General features: G+C 42.5%; 1 protein-coding gene across 1 annotated transcript in view; it reads right to left on the bottom strand.

The window, feature by feature from the left end:
* The window catches only part of GABRA1 (gamma-aminobutyric acid type A receptor subunit alpha1), a 53,062-nt gene extending 51,272 nt beyond the window's left edge, over positions 1–1,790 (bottom strand). The window contains exon 1 of the mRNA XM_054976262.1: positions 1,730–1,790. The gene's annotated coding sequence lies outside the window, so the exon portion shown is untranslated. The remainder of the gene's footprint in view (positions 1–1,729) is intronic.
* Positions 1,791–20,141: the final 18,351 nt, after the last annotated feature.

Below are 20,141 nucleotides of genomic sequence, written 5' to 3'. Positions count from 1 at the left end.
ACAATTGCTTATAAAGTTCTACCACCGCCTCCAATGGCATTAACAATTTTGGTAGAGAATTTAAATATTATTTTAGCTTTAATAAGTGAGAAGCTGTCCCTTGACTGTTTCAATGAATGCTGGAAAGGGTATTTCCCAGAGGTTCTGAAGCTCTAGTAGGTCTGATAAAAAAAAACTTTCTTGTCCTCTAGGTTACCAAGACCTTACACGTGAAGAAGCAGTCCAACATTTAAGTGTCTCATTTAGGATTGCTGCCTATGTGCACTGAGATTTCCATCAGTCTAAAGAGCATAGATCATAATCAAATCACGTGCAGATAATGGCATGCAGATAGCCCTTACCTAAATCTTTAGCCAGTCTCCCAGTCTGTTGTTAGGACTCCCTGCTACAAAAGACTCCATTTTCTTTTACACTTTTTTGAGAGAGCCAAACCCCATTTTAAAGTGGATTAAAAAATGAGAAAGAGAAACTCTTCCTTTCTCTCCCTCCTGTATCAAACTTAGATGATTTTTCTGGAAGCAATCATTTACCATTCACTTTGCCTGCTTATGCATGATGTTGCTGCCTGTCTCTTGCTCTCTGCCTAGTGCTGGAATCCTCTCCAGTTGCATTCTTCTGCCCAAGAATGTGAAAATATGCAATTCTTTCTCCTGGCACTGAGAAAACATTTTTTTAAAAAAGAAAAAAACTAACAAGGAAGCCGATTATCAGACAACATTGGAGAAGAGACTGTGTAAGAGAACAGATGTGTTTGGATTAGAAGCTAAAACACTGAGCAATGGTGAGCAAAAGAGAGGGGTTTCTCCATATGGGCTGTAGGGGAGAGGCGGAGAGAGAGCAAGAAGGATGCCTAGGCATTGCATTGCTTTGCTTCCCTTGCAAAGGGAGTGTTGCATCTGTAGACGCAAAAAGCACAGGCACCTTTTACACTAACAACTTTTGCACTGCTCCTCAACCCAACCGTCATAAAATGCCAGTCCTCGGCCACCAGCTCCTGCCCAACCATGCTCTCTCCCCTCCCTCGGAAAAAAAATGAAATAAACGAATACACAAAAGTCACCAAATCCTCGTAAATGCTGGGATGCAGCCTGTAGAGAATACACGCACGCAAACATCAAACGCCCCCCCCCCCGCACCCACGGCACTTCAAGGGGAACGCAGCCCTATGGCGACCCACCCCATTTTGAATAGTTCCCCGTGAAAGAGCAAGACCGAGAGCAGAGATACCCACACGCATCGTCCATGCTACGCTGAAAACAAAATCCCCAAGCAAGCTGTCTTTCCGGAGCCAGGTGGAGAAACGTTGCCTGCTTCCGAGGAGGAGGCGAAGACGGAGACTTGTTTTTGTAGCCTGCATAGCAACTTTGTATGCTCGCCTCTCCCTCGGAAAGTCACCCCCCCCCCAGCCCCAGCCCCCCTCCCAAACGCGTGCGATTATTCTGAGTCCCCCCCCCCCAAGCAGATCCCTTCTGCCCGTTTCTCTCTCCCCTCCCTTATCAATCGCCCATCGATCGCTGCGGATTTTCAACCTGGGCAGGGGGATGCGGTGGGGGTGGGGAAGGGGGAAGGGAATAAATATTGGGGCGCCATTCCGACGAGGTACCTGCTCGGGGAGAAGAAAACGACACGAGACCCTGCCGAGCCACAAAGGCTCTTCCCTCGGAGAGGGAGCGGAGGAGAGCGGAGCCTCCCCGGCAGATGCGAGAGCAGGGAAGAAAGCGACACTTACCTAGAGACCCTCCGGCACAGCCTCCGCGATGCGCTGGGCAACTCTGCCCGAGAGGAGCCGCGGCTGCTGGAAGGGAAAGGGCGCCTTGGAGCGGCGGAGACTCTGCTGCTCCTCTCACTCATTCAGGCGCTCTCAGCCATCATGGACTCTGCCGCCGCCGCCGCTGTTGCTGCCGCCGCCGCCGCTTCGCTCTTCGATTTTTAACACCCCAATTTTCTTTGCCGGGATTCAGATCGCAGCTCTACCCAAAAAAAAAAAAGCCTTTGCTCTTTACCAAGACTGTAGTAGTACGTCCCGGGGTAAACCGGATGTGAAATAGGCTGTGACTTCATGCCAGAGAGATTTTATTTTAGAAAGGAAGGTGGTACCAAGCTCTCATCTAGAGACCAATCCGCCTTTTTTTTTTTTTAATATGCAGCACAATTTAACTTCCAGCGCTCTCGCCCTAATCCTTTCCTCTCCGGCCGCACTCGCCAATCCTTTCTACAATCTGCGGCATGACGATGGTTGTTATGATTATGATTATGATTATTTGGGGATGGGGAAGGAAGGGAGGGGGTATTTGGAGGACCGGAGCAGGGGAAGCTAGCAATCTTCGGACGGATGTAATGGACCGAAGGAGCTCTTGCGAAGGGGGGTGGGGTACAAATAAAAAACCAGCCCCCTCTCCACCTCCAACCTCCCAATCCCCATTCCTTGTTATTCACTCTTTTGATCAAATATTCAGTCGGCTCATAAATATGAATGAAGAGAGACTGGGAAATATTAAAGATCGTGTGTGCTGGAGAGAGGAGATGCATTGCATTGGTCGCTGAAGCTTCAAGAAGGGTCCACATGAACCCACCCAAGCCCTGCTTTCTGCACAGCGTCGAGAATGGGGTGGCGACATATTTTGTCTAGAGCGATCTTTTCCACATGAACGACGAGGCGAGGCTGGGTCTGTGGAGAGGGGCGGGTGGGCTCTCCTGCCACGTTTGGACAGGTCGCCTCATACAGACGCGGGCCAGTTTTGTTTCTGAATGAACGATTTACCTGCCTTGGCCAAATGGTGCAGGAAAGCGATTCTTTAACATCGCTTTGAATAAGTCCTTTCCCTGCCAAGCACCCCCTTTCAATGTCATGGCCGGTTGAAGGATGCATCTGTCACTGCCCGGCAGAAGAATACCATCAGGTGGCCAGTAAGACACGGCAATGCCCTATACAATGCTGGGCTTTCTCTAGCTATATAGGATGCATGCACACGTTCCCGTGGGGAGAGGTGATCGTCTCTGCCCTGCCTCCCCCTCTCCCCGCCCCCCTCAGCTGTGGGATACAGCCTCCGATTTTATGAATGGACGTGTTTATAGAAGCAACGTGCGGCAGGTCGGCGGAGGAAACGGCTCCCCTGTAGGCATCTCTTTAGGAGTACTCTGTGTTCTGCTCTCCATGGTGCTGGAAAACCTAAAGAAAAAGGGCGCGACTTTAAGTAACATAAGAGTAGTAAACTGAAAGAGGAAGTTCTAACGCCTGAGAGCACTGTTCACAGAGCAGCATTTGGATACTATCTGTATGCTTCTGTTGCAAGACTGTAAGTGGAAATTGCTAAGAAAAATGGCTTTGTTGACCTTTGGTCTCTAATTTCAGGGCTGGCAAGCACACTTAGCTGGAGGTATATGAAGTTCAAGAAGATTTAATCTCTGTTAAGTGACATACAGGGCAATCCTAAACAGAGTTACTCCAGCCTAAACCCATTTATTTCAGTTGGCTTAAACTAGAGTAATTCTGTTTAGGATTGCACTGATAGGATCACAGCCTCTCTTTCCCTGGACCGTATCCCAAACATGGCCTTTCTAAACCACGTAACATATATGGATTTTGTATGCATATACCAATAAAAATATCTCTAAACATGCTGTGCAGTTGGTCTTATCCATGTTTATCCAAGGAGAACAACTGGTGAATTCGTTTTATGTTCATGCTATGAGTAGGCACACACCAAATTGTTCTTTCCCTTGAACGATCTTTTCAGAAGCTGCTCCCAGGGAATTCCTAATCTGTTAACTTTGGGGGGGGGGGCTTTCAAAGGGCACGCAGTGGTAATTTAAGCATTATGACAATTTTGAGATTTTTTTTCTTTCTTGAATAGCTGACAATGATGATGAGCAAGTGTCCACTTGGATCATACCCAAAGGCCTCAGATAAGATTGCTTCATCAAATTTTTAGTTTATTTATTTATTCAATTTTTATACCACTTCTCTTCAGTTAAGATCTTGAAGCACAATAGAACAGTCTAATACAATAATTAAAAAGCACTCTTGTCTCAACCCCAGCTTGTAAAACCCAGTGAATAACGTAAAAAGTGCAGGTAGATAAAAATGCACAGCAATTTGCTCTGCCTCACAAAAGAATATTAGATAGCAAAGGCACATTGGAATAGTTCTGAAACATCAACAGGTCCTGGTGAGCACGAGTGCCATCCAACAGTGAATTCCAAAGGGAGGGCGCCACAATCATAAAGGCCCTCTTCCTGGTAGAAGAAAGTCATGCCACTCTGGGACCAGGAACCACCAGCAAGCCCTGCGAAGATGAATGAAGCAGGCCAGGTGAGGGTCATAATAGGAGAGGCAGACCTGAAGGTATGAGGGTCCCAGATCACGAAGGGCTTTACATGTGAGAACCAACTCCTTGAATTGCATCTGGAGGCAGATTGGTAACCAGTGCAGCTGCTTCAAAATCGGTGTTATATGAACTGACTATGGTGACTTGGTCAGCAATCTAGCAGCCACATTCTGCTCCACCTGAAGTCTCAGAAGTGGCTTCAAAGGTAGCCCTACACAGAACAAGTTGCAGTAGTCTAAACAAGCGGTGACTGTCACATGAATCAATGTGGCAAGGTCAGATTGAGATAGATATGGAGAAAGTTGATGGGAGTGGTGAAGATGGAAAAGGCTGTTCTAGCTACCATGGACACCTGTTTGTCCATGGAAAGCTTAGAATCAAATCATGGTAGGAGTGGAAGCACCATCAGAATCAAACCAAATCCCTAAACTCTTTGCAGCGTCTGCAGCAGAAAGCTGGGCTCTGTCAAGTAATCGGAGTGACAAGTTCCCCACAGCCAAAGTTCTTTCCAGCCACAGGACCTGAGTTTTCCAAGGATTTAACTGCAGCCAGCTACGCATCAGCCACTCCACTATGACATCCAGGCATTGGGTAAAGGGAGAAAGATCTGCTACTGGTTGCTTATTAAGTAGAAGGTAGAGTTGGGTGTCATCAGCATACTGGTGGCACCCAATCCCAAACCTCCTAAGAACATACATACATATATATGTATTTATATATGTATATATATGGACAAGACACACAAATATATATGTATATATATGTATAATATATATATTATATATATATCTAAAAAAGCACTAGGAACAAGATGAATCCCTGTGAGATCCCACAGTGTAGTTCCCATCAAGATGAACTCTCATCCCCAATGACCACCCCAATGAGCATCCCTGGAGGAAAGAGGCACATGATTGTACGGCAGTAGGTCTTACCCTCAGGGAGGCTAGGCAGTCGACCAGGACCAAATATCCCCTTCTCCACAGTCTGGAGAGTTTTCTGTAAGTGGCCTTTAGGTAACATTGTACAATATACCAAATATGAACAGCCTGTATACACAAAGAAGGTTTCTCATTGGCTGCTGCCCAATTGTGAAGCGCTTTCTTTAAAGAAGGCAGAGAGTTTGCCCAACTTCCTGAATATAAACAAGCATTTTTTAAAAAGTTATGGCTTTCAGTGGAGAGGGACAAGCAAAGAATCTTTTAGCATCATGTTTATTTTTCAAATCATATATTTATCCTTAATGTTTTAAAAGCTACAAGATGATTCTGAATGTTACTATTAAACTTGAATTGAGCTGGAGATAGGCTTAGATCAAGTTTTTCACATCACTGGCTTGGGCTTTGATAGTACAGTGATAGTACAAAAAGAACAGAGAGGAAGAGAGTGGAGGGGGGAGAGAGGGGTGGGAAGAGGGAGGGGGAAGGGAGAGAGAGAGAGAGAGAAGTATCCCGACGTACCAAGAGATAATGTGTCTATAAATCTATGTTTACTAGTTATGACCAGTTCAATGTATCATTTGGCATCCTAACACAAAGTGTTACATAGAAATATATGTGCAGAATTCAGATTTATTTTTGTGTCTATGTGTCATCAAGTCCTTTCTGAATCATGACAACCATATAAATTAATGACTTTTGAAAAGTCCTATCATTAACAGCTTTGCTCATGTCTTGCAAGCTGAAGGACATGGCTTCTTTTATTGAGCCAATCCATCTCATACTGGGTCTTCCTCTGTTCCTACTTTCAACTTTTCCTAGTGTTATTTTTTTTTAATAGTGAGTCTTGTCTTCTCATTATGGGATCAAAGTATAATAGCCTCAGTTTCGTCATTTTAGCTTCTAGGGAGAATTCAGGCTTGATTTGATCTAGAACCCACTTATTTGTCTTTTTGGCTATCCATGGTTTCTGTAAAACTCTGCTCCAACACCACATTTCAAAAGAATCAATTTTCTTCCTGTCAGCTTTCTTCACTGTCCACTTTTCACACCCATAATCTTTAACCTTCATCACTAATCATTTCAAGTCTTTACTATTTCTGCCAGTAATATGGTATAATCTGCATATCTCAAATTCCACCAATTTTCATTCACCATCTAAACCTAATCCAGCTGTATTTATGATACAATCTGCATATAGATTGAAAAGACAAGGTAACAATATACATCCTTGTCTAAGACCTTTTCCAGTTGGAAACCATTCTGATTCCCCACATTCTGTCCTATTTGTGTGTCTTGTCCATAGTACGGGTTGCACATCAACACAATCAGATGTTGAAAGCACAAGTGTCATACATAAGATATAGTGAACAAGTGAGATATAAATTGTTACAAGGGGTAGATGTACAATATATATGGTTCAGGGAATTACTTCTGATCAGTGCTTATCTGTTCAGTACACACATTTTCTCTTTTGTTAACAAAGCAGACTCACTATATAGAACAAATGTAGTCAGTATTATCATACTGTTTCTGAGATGAATAAGCAGTTTGTGATATATTACAGGGAATCTTCTGTTCAACGGGCGAGGAAGGGGAACACTGTAGACCACTAATTCGCCCTCCTTGCTGAAAGCAGCTGAAAGTCTCATGTTCCCCAGGAAATATTTTTGGGGGGCCCTGTGGTTTGCAGTGGAAGCAAGATATGTCCTTTCCACTGATGAAGCTGCCTTCTTTTATCAGAAAAAGGTCTTTGGATCCAACCCCAGGATTATAATGTTATAATATAAATGGAACAGGAAATTTGTTTACTGCAATGATTGTTTACTGCAATAATTGAGAATAGTGTTTGTGTGCGCACACGTATGCGTGCATGTGCGTGAGTGTGGCTGTATGATTTTGTCTTAAATGTCAATGGGGAAAATAGCATTAATCTTGATAGGGGTTCAAATCATAGCAAGCACTGCACTGCACTGCACTGAGAAGCATTTTGTAGTTTTCAAACGTGACTGGCCAAGTACTGGACACTTTTTAATATATGTCTAGAAAAAGTATAAAATTAACACCAGCTAATCTGAAGTACTGCTACCAAAGTCAATGGAACTATTTTGGAATAAGGATTGCACATTCATGAAGGTAGAATCACTGAACTCAGACTCACTGCCCTAAATATTGATCTACTGCTTATAAGCTGAAACAAAAAATCCTGGTTTAAGGAACATGCTAATGAGGTCTAAACTTGCTGAAATGGAGAAGGAAAGAGACCTTGGTGTCACAGTGGATAGCTCAATGAAAATGTCAACTCAGTATGCCATGGTTGTGAAAAGGCAAACTCTATGTTGGGGTTTATTAGGAAAGGTACTGAAAATAAGACAGCCAATGTTATAGTGTCCCTAATGAATAGCTCCATGGGGTCGCTTCAGTGCAGTTCTGGACACAAAGGGCATTGCAGAACTGGAAAAGGTGTGGAAGAGGGCAACCAAGATGCCCTCTCAAAAAGGACATTGCAGAGCTGGAAAAGAAGAGGGCAACCAAGATGATTAAGAGGTTGGAACACCTTTCATATGAAGAAAGGCCAAAGAATCTGGAAATTTTCAGTTTAGAAAAGAGACAACTAAGGGAGAACATATAGTGGTTTATAAAATTATGCACAGGGTAAAGAAAGTAGACAGACAAACTTTCTCCCCCTCTCCCAAAATAATAGAACTTGGGGCTATCCAATAAAGTTGATGGGCAATAGATTCAGGATGGACAAAAGGAATTACTTGTTTATTCAATGAGTGATTAAAATGAGGAGTTCGCTGCCAGAGGATGCGGTGACAGCCACAGACATTAGAAGGAGATTAGACAAATTCATGGAGGATAGGTCTATCAATGGCTACTAGCCAGGGTGACTAAAGGGAATGTCCACATTTGGAGACAGTAAACCTCTGAATACCAGTACTAGGAAGCAACATCAAAAGAAGGCCTTGGCCTCTATGCCCTGTTGTTGGCCCTCCAGAATAACGGCCACTGTATGAGACAGAATGCTGGACTAGATGGACCAGTGGTCTGATCCAGCAGAGCCCTTCCTATTTTTTTTTTAGCCTCAACCACACACCACATTCAAACATGGTGTGGTAAATGCCATGAGGAAGCAGCACCAACACTTCTAAAAGTGAGTGTTGATGGTTCCTGATTATGGAACTGTATATAAACCACAATGTGAAGCTTCAACCAAAATGGTGTCTTCTTGTCAAGTTCTCTCCCCTATTCCATAATGTGCTGGTTCATGTACCCCATTTGGACTTTTAGCATACCATGTTTCTCCATATTTATTCCACATAATTATCTGTCACTAGCCAATTAAAAAATGGATAAGAGGTCATAATTCTAAATGATCTGTGGGAGAAAAGGCAGAACAAATCTACACAGCAGCATGCCATATTGGGAGCAAACCCATTCTTAGATTGAAATCTATAGTACTTAGAAAGCAATCCTAAGCAGGTCTACTCAGAATTCTACTCAGGTCTTTTCAATTGAAAGGGTTTTAGGTTTGCCACCTGAATGTCTTGCAAAAGTATTTAGTTTTAAGTAGATTACAGATTGCAACATGTGTTTGGCAAACAGTCAGAATAGGCATGCTTTCTGAATATTTTGTTGGTTAGATTTTTGCTACAGTAGATATATCCATGTATTATTTTTTCCAAAAATTGTCTCTATAAACAGATGTATATCTATGTATCTAGATATGGAGATACATATATCAAAATTTATTGAAAAATAAGTAGGCCTTCAGTTTGATACCAGTGGTATATGGTAGAAATATCCTGAAACAGCCAAAGGATTTGCATAAAGCAAATGAAATTCAGAGATTTACTAGCATGCAGCAGATCAGATCAAGAATTAAAATAGAAATAGCCATCTGTTCCATTGCTTAGAACCAAAGCATTGTTCACATGATTAAGCACAAACACAAACATTTTTTATCGATATGTGATTTAGGTTTTATTTGAATTTGCTTCACTTGCATTTATAACTGAAGAATGGATGTATCCACAAAAGAATTTTGTTGCCACTTTTCTTCCTTTATACTATTTTCCTTGACATTTGTTTCCTAAATGTAATGTAACATGAATGATTTGAGTTTAGCAACCCAAAAGTTCATGATGCTTATGGTGACAGCCAGCAAAAATATAATTGTTTCTCGTACTTAATGGGAAAGATTCTTTCAATCCCAATAGATAGATAGATAGATAGATAGATAGATAGATAGATAGATAGATAGATAGATAGATAGATAGATAGATAGATAGATAGATAGATAGATAGATAGATAGATAGATAGATAGATAGATAGATAGATAGATAGATAGATAGATAGATAGATAGATAGATAGATAGATAGATAGATAGATAGATAGATAGATAGATAGATAGATAGATAGATAGATAGATAGATAGATAGATAGATAGGTAGGTAGGTAGGTAGGTAGGTAGGTAGGTAGGTAGGTAGGTAGGTAGGTAGGTAGGTAGGTAGGCCTATGTGCAAGCACCGAGTCATTACTAACCCATGGGGGGATGTCACATCACAATGTTTTCTTTGCAGACTTTTTGTTACGGGATAGTTTGCCATTGCCTTCCACAGTCATCTACACTTTACCCTGAGGAAACTGGGTACTCATTTCACCAACCTCGGAAGGATGGAAGGCTGAGTCAACCTTGAGCTGGCTCTTTGAACCCAGCTTCCGCCAGGATTGAACTCAAATATATATATATATATATATATATATATATATATATATATATATATATATATATATATATATATATATATATATATAATTAAAGGCAAAAATGATTAGTTAAAGTAAAAGACATGGGCTTATATCCAAATGGTCTTCTCCATCCTGAGGAACTTCTCCATCCTTAGGTCCACCTCTCCAAAAGCAGCATTGTACAAATCCTGAAACCTTAGTACATTTACCTAAGTATGGATTTAGGATACTCTATAGTGACTGCAAAAACTTCTATTGATGTTCACTGCATAAAGTGCAATAAACTATTGGTGAACATGTACCACATTCATTAATAAAATATTATTAAAAATGCCTGCGGTATGCTAAACATATGATAAGGGATAAGCAACACAGGGGTCATATTCTTCATCCATCTGCCACGATACCCAATTTCCATGATGCAATAGCAGTAAAACATGGGTTTGCTAAAGCTTCTTAAGGTAGCATTCTTTTGCCTTCTCTTTCTCCAGGCCTCAGCTGCTTCTTTCTCCTCTGTCACCATGAAGCACACAGCTATGAAGATGAGTGTGACACAGGAGTATCAAGGGCCTTATTTACACACTTGTCAAATGGGCTTCTTAACGGTTTCAAGCACAGATACATTCAGCTTCAAGAAAAATAAGATGTGATCGAGTTTTTCATAGCTTTTGAAAAAATTAGTCATTATGTAAAAATTCAGAAAGGGTTCTGAGATCCTTTGCTAAAATATTATGCCTATTCCATTTTAATGTGATGTGAATGTGCTTTTTATTTGGATGGATATGTCCACCAGTCTAACACAATGTGTGTTTTATGAATGCTGAAGCAGTTAGTTGTAGATCAAGCCACCAAATGATGATATAAATCCCAGAGCAATTCTGCACACTTTGTAAAAGGCTGTCATATTTGTTGATGTGACTGGGGTTTTAAATGCTCCTAATCATGGCACAGAAGCAATGTTTACATTATAGCATGGAAGCATTCAGATTCCATCTTTCATTGCAAAGTCACCTTCCTTATGAAATAAGCCCAGAGGAATGCAGAGAAGTATGGGCAACACTGCTTAAGCAATTGTCTCGTTTTTAAATATATGATGTGTGTATTCATTTATCTGAGTACACAGAAGAACTCGGGGAATATAATATCTGGCATTCCTCTGATGCTGAAAATAATACTTGCCATTTATATAGTGCATTTAAAATGCTTCACATACACTATCTCTGCAATCCTTCAAATAATAATAGGTCAGTTTTATTATTCCCTTATTGTTGATGGGGGTGGAGTTCAGAGAGAGAGCATTTCCTAAAGCTATCAACTGAAGCCATAGCAAAAAGAAGATTTTAACCAGGGACTTTACAGTGCAGTTTCTTGGATACTATATTATACTAGCTCTTATCAAGCAGCAATCTCATTGCAGCATTGCAATCAGTGTCTGTTCCACACCCACTTGCCTTGATCTTCCTTTAAATCAACATAGACAAAATCCCATTGAAATGATGTACAAACCCTAGTAAAAAGACTATGGCTTGCACATCTCTTCAGTTTTGCAGTATGTCACTTGTAAATGTTCTTAATGTAATATAGAAAGCAGAAGAGAACCATCACACATCAAAGATACTTACTGACCAATGAGGCTAATTTATTTTTTTCTCACGTAAGAAATTCAAATACTATTTTATTATAAAGTTCCATTTGAGTAAAAGCTTGCTTCACACCATTATTGGGTAGTTTTCCTGTTCATTGCCACACCAACAAAGAAGGCTCTGCAAGCCTAGGGTCAGTCCTCCTGACTCCTAAGTACAGTCTTTTTGCTTTCAGTGTTCTGATACCATAGACCCACCCACCCCTCAGCTGCATTCACCATGCCCAGTTGCAGTAGATTCTTTATTATCTCCCATAGGGTCATATATGAGGCAGAATCCAGAGAACCAATTCCAAAGCTCCACTTACAAATCAGATGTTTCCTGCTTTCTTTCTTCTATCGGCTCTTGTACCACAGCACCCCAAAAGTTGCTCTAGAAGGCTGAAAAACCATCAGGAATTTGTTTGTTTGTTTGTTTGTTTGTTTGTTTGTTTGTTTGTTTGTTTGTTTGTTTGTTTGATTGATTGATTGATTGATTGATTGATTGATTGATTGATTGATTGATTGATTGATTGATTGATTGATTGATTGATACCCCACCCTGCTCACAAATGGGCTCAGGGCGGCTAACAACATTCATAAAATGCAGTGAATTAACCATAAAACTATAAGATCAATGATAATCTTAAGACAATCAATTAAAATAGTCCAGGAATAGGCTATTTAAATAAATAGTTAGGAGTCCATATATGAGCATGTATATGGGCATAGCACATGGCAGTCCCAGAAAAAATGGTGGTCTTAGGTGGAAGAAGGGGGACAGCTGCTGGCACTCAGCCAAAGGCCCAGTGGAACATCTCCGTTTTACAGGCCCTGTGAAACAGGGCCCTCAGGGCCCGGATCTCCAGCGGGAGAATGTTCCACCTGGCCCTGCTTGAGGCCAGACGGATGTCCTTCAGGCCGGGGACCACCAGGAGTTGCTTGTCTGCAGAGCGCAGCACCCTGCAGGGAACGTAATGGAAAAGGCAGTCCGGCAGGTATGCAGATCCCAGTCCATGAAGGGCTTTAAACACCAAGGTTAACACCTTGAACTGGATCCGGAACTCCACTGGGAGCCAGTGCAGCTGGCACAGCACAGGATGAATGTGTGCTCGGATTGGCGTTCCAGCAAGGATGCGTGCCGCTGCATTCTGGACCAACTGTAACTTCTAGGTCAGGCCCAAGGGCAGCCCAGCATAGAGTGAATTGCAGGAGTCTAGCCTGGAGGTGACCGTTCCATGGATTACTGTAGTCAGGTCCTGAGGCAAAAGATAGGGTGCCAGTTGCCTGGCCTATCAAAGATGGAAAAAGGCAGACCTGGCAATGGTCGCGACCTGGGCCTCCGTTGAAAGTGTGACATCCAAGGTCACACCCAGACTCCTCACTGTTGACAAAGGTTTCAGTTGTACCCCATTGAGGGTTGGGAGCCGGATCCTCAGGTTGATCACTCCATGACCCAGACACAGAACCTCTGTCTTCAGGGGATTCAATTTCAGGTGACTCTGACGTAACCATGCCATTACAGCCTCAAGCCCCTTGGCCAAGGAATCTGGAGCAAGATCAGGCTGGCCATCCATCAGCAGATAGAGCTCGGTGTCATCCGCATACTGGTGACAACCCAGCCCAAAGCTGCAAGCTAACTGGGCGAGGGTGCTCATATAGATGTTAAATAGCATTGGGGAAAGAATCACCCCCTGAGGGACACCGCATACCAAAGAATGGTGAGCGGACATCTGTTCCCTGAGTGCCACCCTCTGTCCCCACTTGCGAAGGAAGGAGTTCAGCCATTCCAGGGCTGTCCCATGAATTCCCACATTGTCAAGGTGGTGGTTCAGAAGATTATGATCGACCATGTTGGATGATGCTATAAGATCTAAAAGTATCAGCAGTGCTGACCTGCCATGATCCAGGTGACGCAGCAGATCATCTGTAAGGGCAATCAGAGCCATCTTAGTACCATGGCTGGGCCTGAAGCCAGACTGGAATGGATCCAAGGTAGAGGCATCATCAAGGTATACTTGCAGCTGTTCTGCTACCGCCCTCTCAATTACCTTACCCAGGAACAGAAGATTCGAAACTGGGTTGTAATTGGCTGGATCAACAGGATCCAGTGATGGTTTCTTTAATAAGGGCCACACCACTTCCAGACCACTTCCCAGTGAGTCTGGGAAAATCACAGAATTCAAAATTGCATGGAATACAGCATGAGGTGAGGCTGCAAGAAGAAAGGGAGCTAAAATAAAGGTAGTCCCTCCATTGCATACAAGTAGAGGTTTGGATCCAACCCACTATTTTTCATTTCTAAAATACCCATAACTCTAATTTGAGCGTCTTTTCATGTATGGACAAGACACCACAATGTCACTGTGTTTAGAATCTAAGGCTTAGATCATAAAACAATATTTGTTCCATTAGTACAAAGAAACGAAATGCTTAATCACATTATAGAGAATTATAGTTCCATAAATTTCTTCTCTGAATGGCTGATGCCAATGGCCATATGACTGCATGATTGATGCTACATACATTGAATAAAGACATTGACATGCTCCAGCCTCTGAAATATAGCAAACAACTCTGCTTTCCTTTGCATGCCAAATCGGTTACATAATGAACATTGTCAGGAAGATGAGACTGATACAAATTACGACTCATGTGTTAGCAATCCACCATGTGCATGCAAATAAAACATATTAGCACATAAAATGACAACATTTGAAACATTAATGTCTACACTATTATTCTAGAGGCCTGGCAGATGGTAACAAGTGGAGGTCTATTCTTGGGTTCCTTTCCCAGACGAGAAGGAAAAGGAGTTCAATTGAAAGGAAAGGAAAGCCACCATCATGAAGGCATTTGGTATCGACTTTAATAAAAACTGAATAAGGAAAATTGTAGATATTGATGATGACTATTGTCTGGATGTTTTCTGACTACTTGAACACTCTCTACATTTTGAGGCTGACTGTATTTGCCACCCAATGATATCTAATATCAGTAGTTGTTTTTTGACCTTTGGTAGTTGACCTGCAAATAAATGTATTGACGTGTCTCCCACTATGCAGCTCCTCCAACAGAACATTTGAAGAAGGAGGAGCAGTGAGTTCTGCTGACTCCTCCCTCTCACTGCAGATTCCACTCCCTTCCCTATGTGATTCTGAGAGAAAATGGCCTCAAGGAACAAAATTTCAAGGGGCTCAATGCACTGTGGCAGGAATAGGAAGCAAGAAAATCCCACACTGTGAAGTCTGTGGATGTTTGGGTACACATACCATTGTATTTAATGTTTGCCAGTATCTGTAGCTGTCGCTAGTGACAGGTGAATTCCTCACTGGCTCTGTTAGGCATTGCACTCAGCCGACTGTGCTTAAAAAAAAAGTTCCAAAGTTCAAGAAACCCATTGCACCCCTGAAAATGTGAAAGCGTTAATAATCCTGTATTTCCCATCCCCTGTGAACTGCAGAGTTATTTCTGTAGTATGCCACTCTTTCCAGGGGTGGTTTTGGTGATTCTGGAGCCTGGGGAAAAGTCCAGGATGGGCCCTGGAATCACTGCCACCCACTTTGGACCCCTCCGGGCTTAGTAAGCGGTGGTCCTTGCCATGTGTGAGGTGAGCAGCAACTACCACCACCAGAAGCCAGCTGCCCAATCCCCAGACGGGGCAGGCATGAGTGGGAGCAAGAACCTACTCTCCTCCTTTTCTCCCATCCTGGGGGGGGGATACATGTGGTCAGGGCCCCCCACAGTATCTGGCCTAGGGCAAGGGCTCATTTTACTCACTGGCTAAGACCACCCTTGAATCCTTCTAGTTGGTCTTCTGGAAAGCATGATTTTTAAAGCCTCAGTGTATCATTTCCATTTATTTATAAACTCAGATTATGCATCTTCAGAAGGGATATAGTGAACAAACTGTGTTCTGTATCATTCATTGTTCATATGCCTTCTTTTCCCACTCTCTTTGAGAAGCCTCTCTTGATCTGCTTCTTCATCCATTCATTTCAGGATTATTGTCCCCTTTTCAGTCATTTTGTTTTTTGAAAGTACTGTTGTGAATATCTGATTTACAATGTTTTTTACTTTCTTTTTTTCATTCTTTCCCAAAGTGCATTCTTTAAACTCTTGCCAAAGATGGTATGGCACATTACCTGGCAGATGAGAACAAATGTTTCATTTGGATGCTTCTATTTAATTTTTTCTTCCTTTTCTTCTTCCTTTCCACCTTCCTTTTCTTTATTCTCTCTGTTTCTGCAGGCTGATCAATATTTTTAAAAATTACATATGCACTTGTTTAGTATCTTACAGCTAACCCATCTATTTGCTACATTTGGATGGATCACATCCATTTCTTAACTTCTTTCTTGTTTCTGCCTTCTGTAACTTCCCTAGTATCTTTTTGCATTATCCATAGTTTTTCAGAAATCATTTAACATCAATTTGTAAATATTGTGATATTATATTTAAAGCTAACAGGCCAGTATTTTATATTTTGACTGTTTCTTCTTAATTATTTTGCTGTTTTTTCCGAATCTGAGTTATTACATTACCGCACAACTTATCTATTTTATTTATTTATTTACTTCATTTATAACCCTCCTTTCTCCCCAATGGAGACCCAAAGTGACTTACATCATTCTCTCCTCTCCTTCATTTTATCCTCACAACAACCTTATGAAGTAGGTTAGGCTGAGAGAGCATGACTGGCCCAAGTTAGCTCATCAGGCTTACATGGTAGAGTGAGAGTTTGTAACTGGGTGTCCCAGATCATAGTCTAACACTCTAACCACTACACAATACTATATGTGATAAAGAAAACATTTGTTTGCTACAAAGTGTCCACCCAGTTAATGTTCTCCTCTTATATGCATACTTCCCAGAGTTATCTTGTGCCTTATTTTAGCCCTGTTATCTGTGGATTCTTGCATGCCTAAACCCTTATTTTACTTTGTTTTCTTTTGCAATATATCTTTCATAACTCAACATGAGATTCGATTTTTTTTTTACTTGATGACTATAATTCTAAGCATTCTTACATTGAACTTTACGCCATTAGAATCTAAGGAATTCATTTTCAGAGTAAACGTACTCTGCTGCTTTAAACTATGCATACTTGCTTGACAGTAAGCTCCTTTAAAATCAGATAGACTTAATTCTGAGTAAATATACATAAGATTGACTAATTTTAAATTTGAACTTTCTATTTTTGACTGTATATCTTTTGTGGTTGCACATGCTATTGCATCTTCTCCGTTTTGTTTGTGTCCCCAATCTTGTGTCTTAATCTCAGGCCCAGCTTTTCTCTATGTTTCGCACATGAATATTGATTGATGTGATACAAAATCCTTCTGGCTGCCACTAGGGCTTTGTATCACAAATGTGTCATGAGTTCAATGACTCCTGGGTGTGTAGGATTCTGTATTCTGATTGTGTATTCTGTACTGTGCACATGGAGAAGGGCTCCAAACTTCCAACCTTGCCATTTTTCCAAACTAAAATGGACTCAGGGACCTGTTATTTGCTCTCTTTAGAAACCACTGAGCTATTGGCTCTGTATCACCAGAGTTAATTTATTTGTTTAATTAAATTTATATTCTGCCCTCCCCGCATCAGCAGGCTCAGGGCGGATTACAATCTGTATAGTAATTTAAAATACATATAACTTTAAAACCAATAAAACCACATAAATATTTAAAACACAGAGCAGCAGAGCACAGCACAGCAGCAGAGTTGCCTCTGTTTGCTTGTGTTGTATGGTCACGATCAGAACATGGCCTCCACACCCACTTGAGAGGCATTGAATTCCTGGCACACATGAAATAAAGTCCTCATGGGGCCATGAGGACTTTGGAAGTGAACTGTGAACTGGCGGCGCTAAGCCAATGAACAAGTTTATGGCCCTCCCAGATACAAAACACAGAGAACCAGCAAAGGACTCCTCAGTAATTCAGTCACATTAATTGGTACTGAGGAGGAGTTTAAATAAAGCCTCAGTTCACCCATTCAGACCATGAATCAAGAGTAGACATGGGCACAAACAGCAATACGAACGAAAAAACCCACGAACAGCCCATTCATCTGTTCATGAACAAGCCGTTCGTGAGACCCCATTCCAAATGAACAGGTGGTCATCACAAGCCTCGTTCGTTGCGTTTGCAGCCGTTCATCAAACCAGACAGGCTGGCGCCTTTCAATCAATTCCCCTGGCAAAGCAGGGACTGAACTCTGTCTGTACTCCTTCTGGCTTTCCTTCTGGCTTTAACCCTTCAGCTTCCAGCAGACAGTCCAGTTTTTGCCACTCAGAAGAGAAATATACAGCAAGGGGGGGGGAACCATGGATCATACCTTTCCTGGGGTGCAATCTCTCTGAAACTTGGGGGGGAGGGTCTTCAGAGGACACTTAGGACTATGTCCCTTGCAAATTTGGTGGGTATTGGACATTGGGAAGGTCAGTTTTGTAACCCCTCAAAGTAGCTTCCAACAGGCAGTCCAGTTTTTGTCACTGTGAAGAGAAAATGACAGCAAAGGGGGTGGCGCCGGCTGTCCTGTGCAAGAGGGATGGAGAGAATCTCTCCATTCCGCTGGCACCGGGAAGGAGCAGCCCCGCAACACCAGCTCTGCCCGCTGTCAGAGGGACAAGGGGAGTCTCTCTGCTCGCTGTCAGAGGGACAAGGAGATTCTCCTCGTCTCTCTGACAGCTGGCAGAAGGAGCCCCACGGTGGTGCAGGGTCTAGCCACTGTCAGAGGGATGAGGGGAGTCTCTCCTCGTCCCTCTGACAGTGGGCAGAAGCGGCCCCACAGCGGCGGCTCTGCCCACTGTCAGGGGGACGAGGAGATTCTCCTCGTCTCTCTGACAGCGGGCAGAAGGAGCCCGGTGGCACCAGCTCTGTCCATTGTCAGAGGGACCAGGGGAGTCTCTCCTCATCCCTCTGACAGCAGGCAGAAGTGGTCCCGCGGCAGCAGCAGCTCTGCCCACTGTCAGAGGGACGAGGCGAGTCTCTCCTCGTCCCTCTGACAGTGGGCAGAAGCGGCCCCGTGGCGATGGCAGCTCTGCCTGCTCTCAGAGGAAAAAGGGGAGTCTATCTTTGTCCCTCTGACAGTGGGCAGAACCAGCACCACAGCAGCACCAGATCTGTCCGCTGTCAGAGGGACGAGGCAAGCCTCCTCGTCCCTCTGACAGCGGACAGAAGCAACCCCATGGCACCTTCTCTCGCACCCAGCACCAGCAGCAGCAGCCCGGTGGCGCTGGAGTGGGGCAGGGGTTGGGGGCTTGGGGTTGCGGGGTGTTTAAAGGGCCCTGCCCTTTTCACATGGCAGGAAAGGGCCCTTTAAACTATCAGCTGGCAGGCAGCAAGGAGGAATCCCCCCTGCCACCTGCCAGCTGATAGTTTCAAGGAATCTTTAAAGAGCCATGAACACAAACACCGAACATGTTCGTTAAGGGGGCATGTTCGCTTCTGTTTGTTGTTCATTGTTCGTGGATGGCAACGAACAACGAACAGGGTGTTCGTAATTTTTTCCCATTTGTGTCCATGTCTAATCCGGAGCCACAGTATTGACTTAATATGGCTTTAGCTGCCAGTAGAACTTTAAGTTTATTAGCATTTTTGTTACGTAACTGTATTTGGATTTCATTTCTGATGCTTAGTATCACTTGACTGCTCGAGATGTAGTAATTGCCCTGTTGAAATATTTGTGCTGTTCCTCATAATAAACATTTCAGGTTTTCACTCTTGGTGTTCCTTCCAAGCTTGTGGTGGCACCTCAGCACTTAGTCATATAGATCCCTTATTACTGGTATGTGGATCACTATCTAGGTCTGAGGATTTCATTTTGCCAGTTGTTAAAACTTAAACCTGCAGCTCTCTGGAGTGAGGGTTGATGAAAGGAATATTTCTTATACTGGACTGTTCTTAGCATAGATTGGAGCTCAAACTGGAAAGTGGGTCATACTCCCACAGACAGATGCCTGGGATATGTATGTATTTTGACCACCTATGTTAAATTGTCTTTCCAAATAATATTAACCTCCTTTTAAATTCAGTAAATATTAACAAAGAATTTATTTCATTATAGAGATTCTTCTGTGGCTTGACTGTTTCTTTCAGTGTCTTTCCTTGGGTGCTTTTCTGTCCTTTGTTCTCTTATGTACTTTTATTCCTTATTAGGTTTCTAATGGTCTCAATTTCATATGCTGCTACACTTGCTCAGAAACATGTACATGAACATACATATATATCTCATCCACTCTTATGTAAATCAAAAAACTCCTTCTGACATTTTCAGGTAATACCCTGATTTGTAGATTATAATTTCTGGGTGAGATGGATTAGCAGCCAAGTTTACCTCAGTCAGACTTTGGCTGATTCCGCACACGTTGGATAATGCACTTTCAATGCACTTTATCAATCATTTGAGGTAGATTTTTTGTTCCGCACACAAAAAAATTCATTCCAAATGATCTATAAAAAGGATTGGAAGTGCATTATCCAACTTATGCGGAATC

This window comes from Eublepharis macularius, chromosome 4 (assembly GCF_028583425.1).
Source record: "Eublepharis macularius isolate TG4126 chromosome 4, MPM_Emac_v1.0, whole genome shotgun sequence".
NCBI classification, from domain to species: domain Eukaryota; kingdom Metazoa; phylum Chordata; class Lepidosauria; order Squamata; family Eublepharidae; genus Eublepharis; species Eublepharis macularius.
This window is presented reverse-complemented; position numbering and strand designations above follow the sequence as displayed.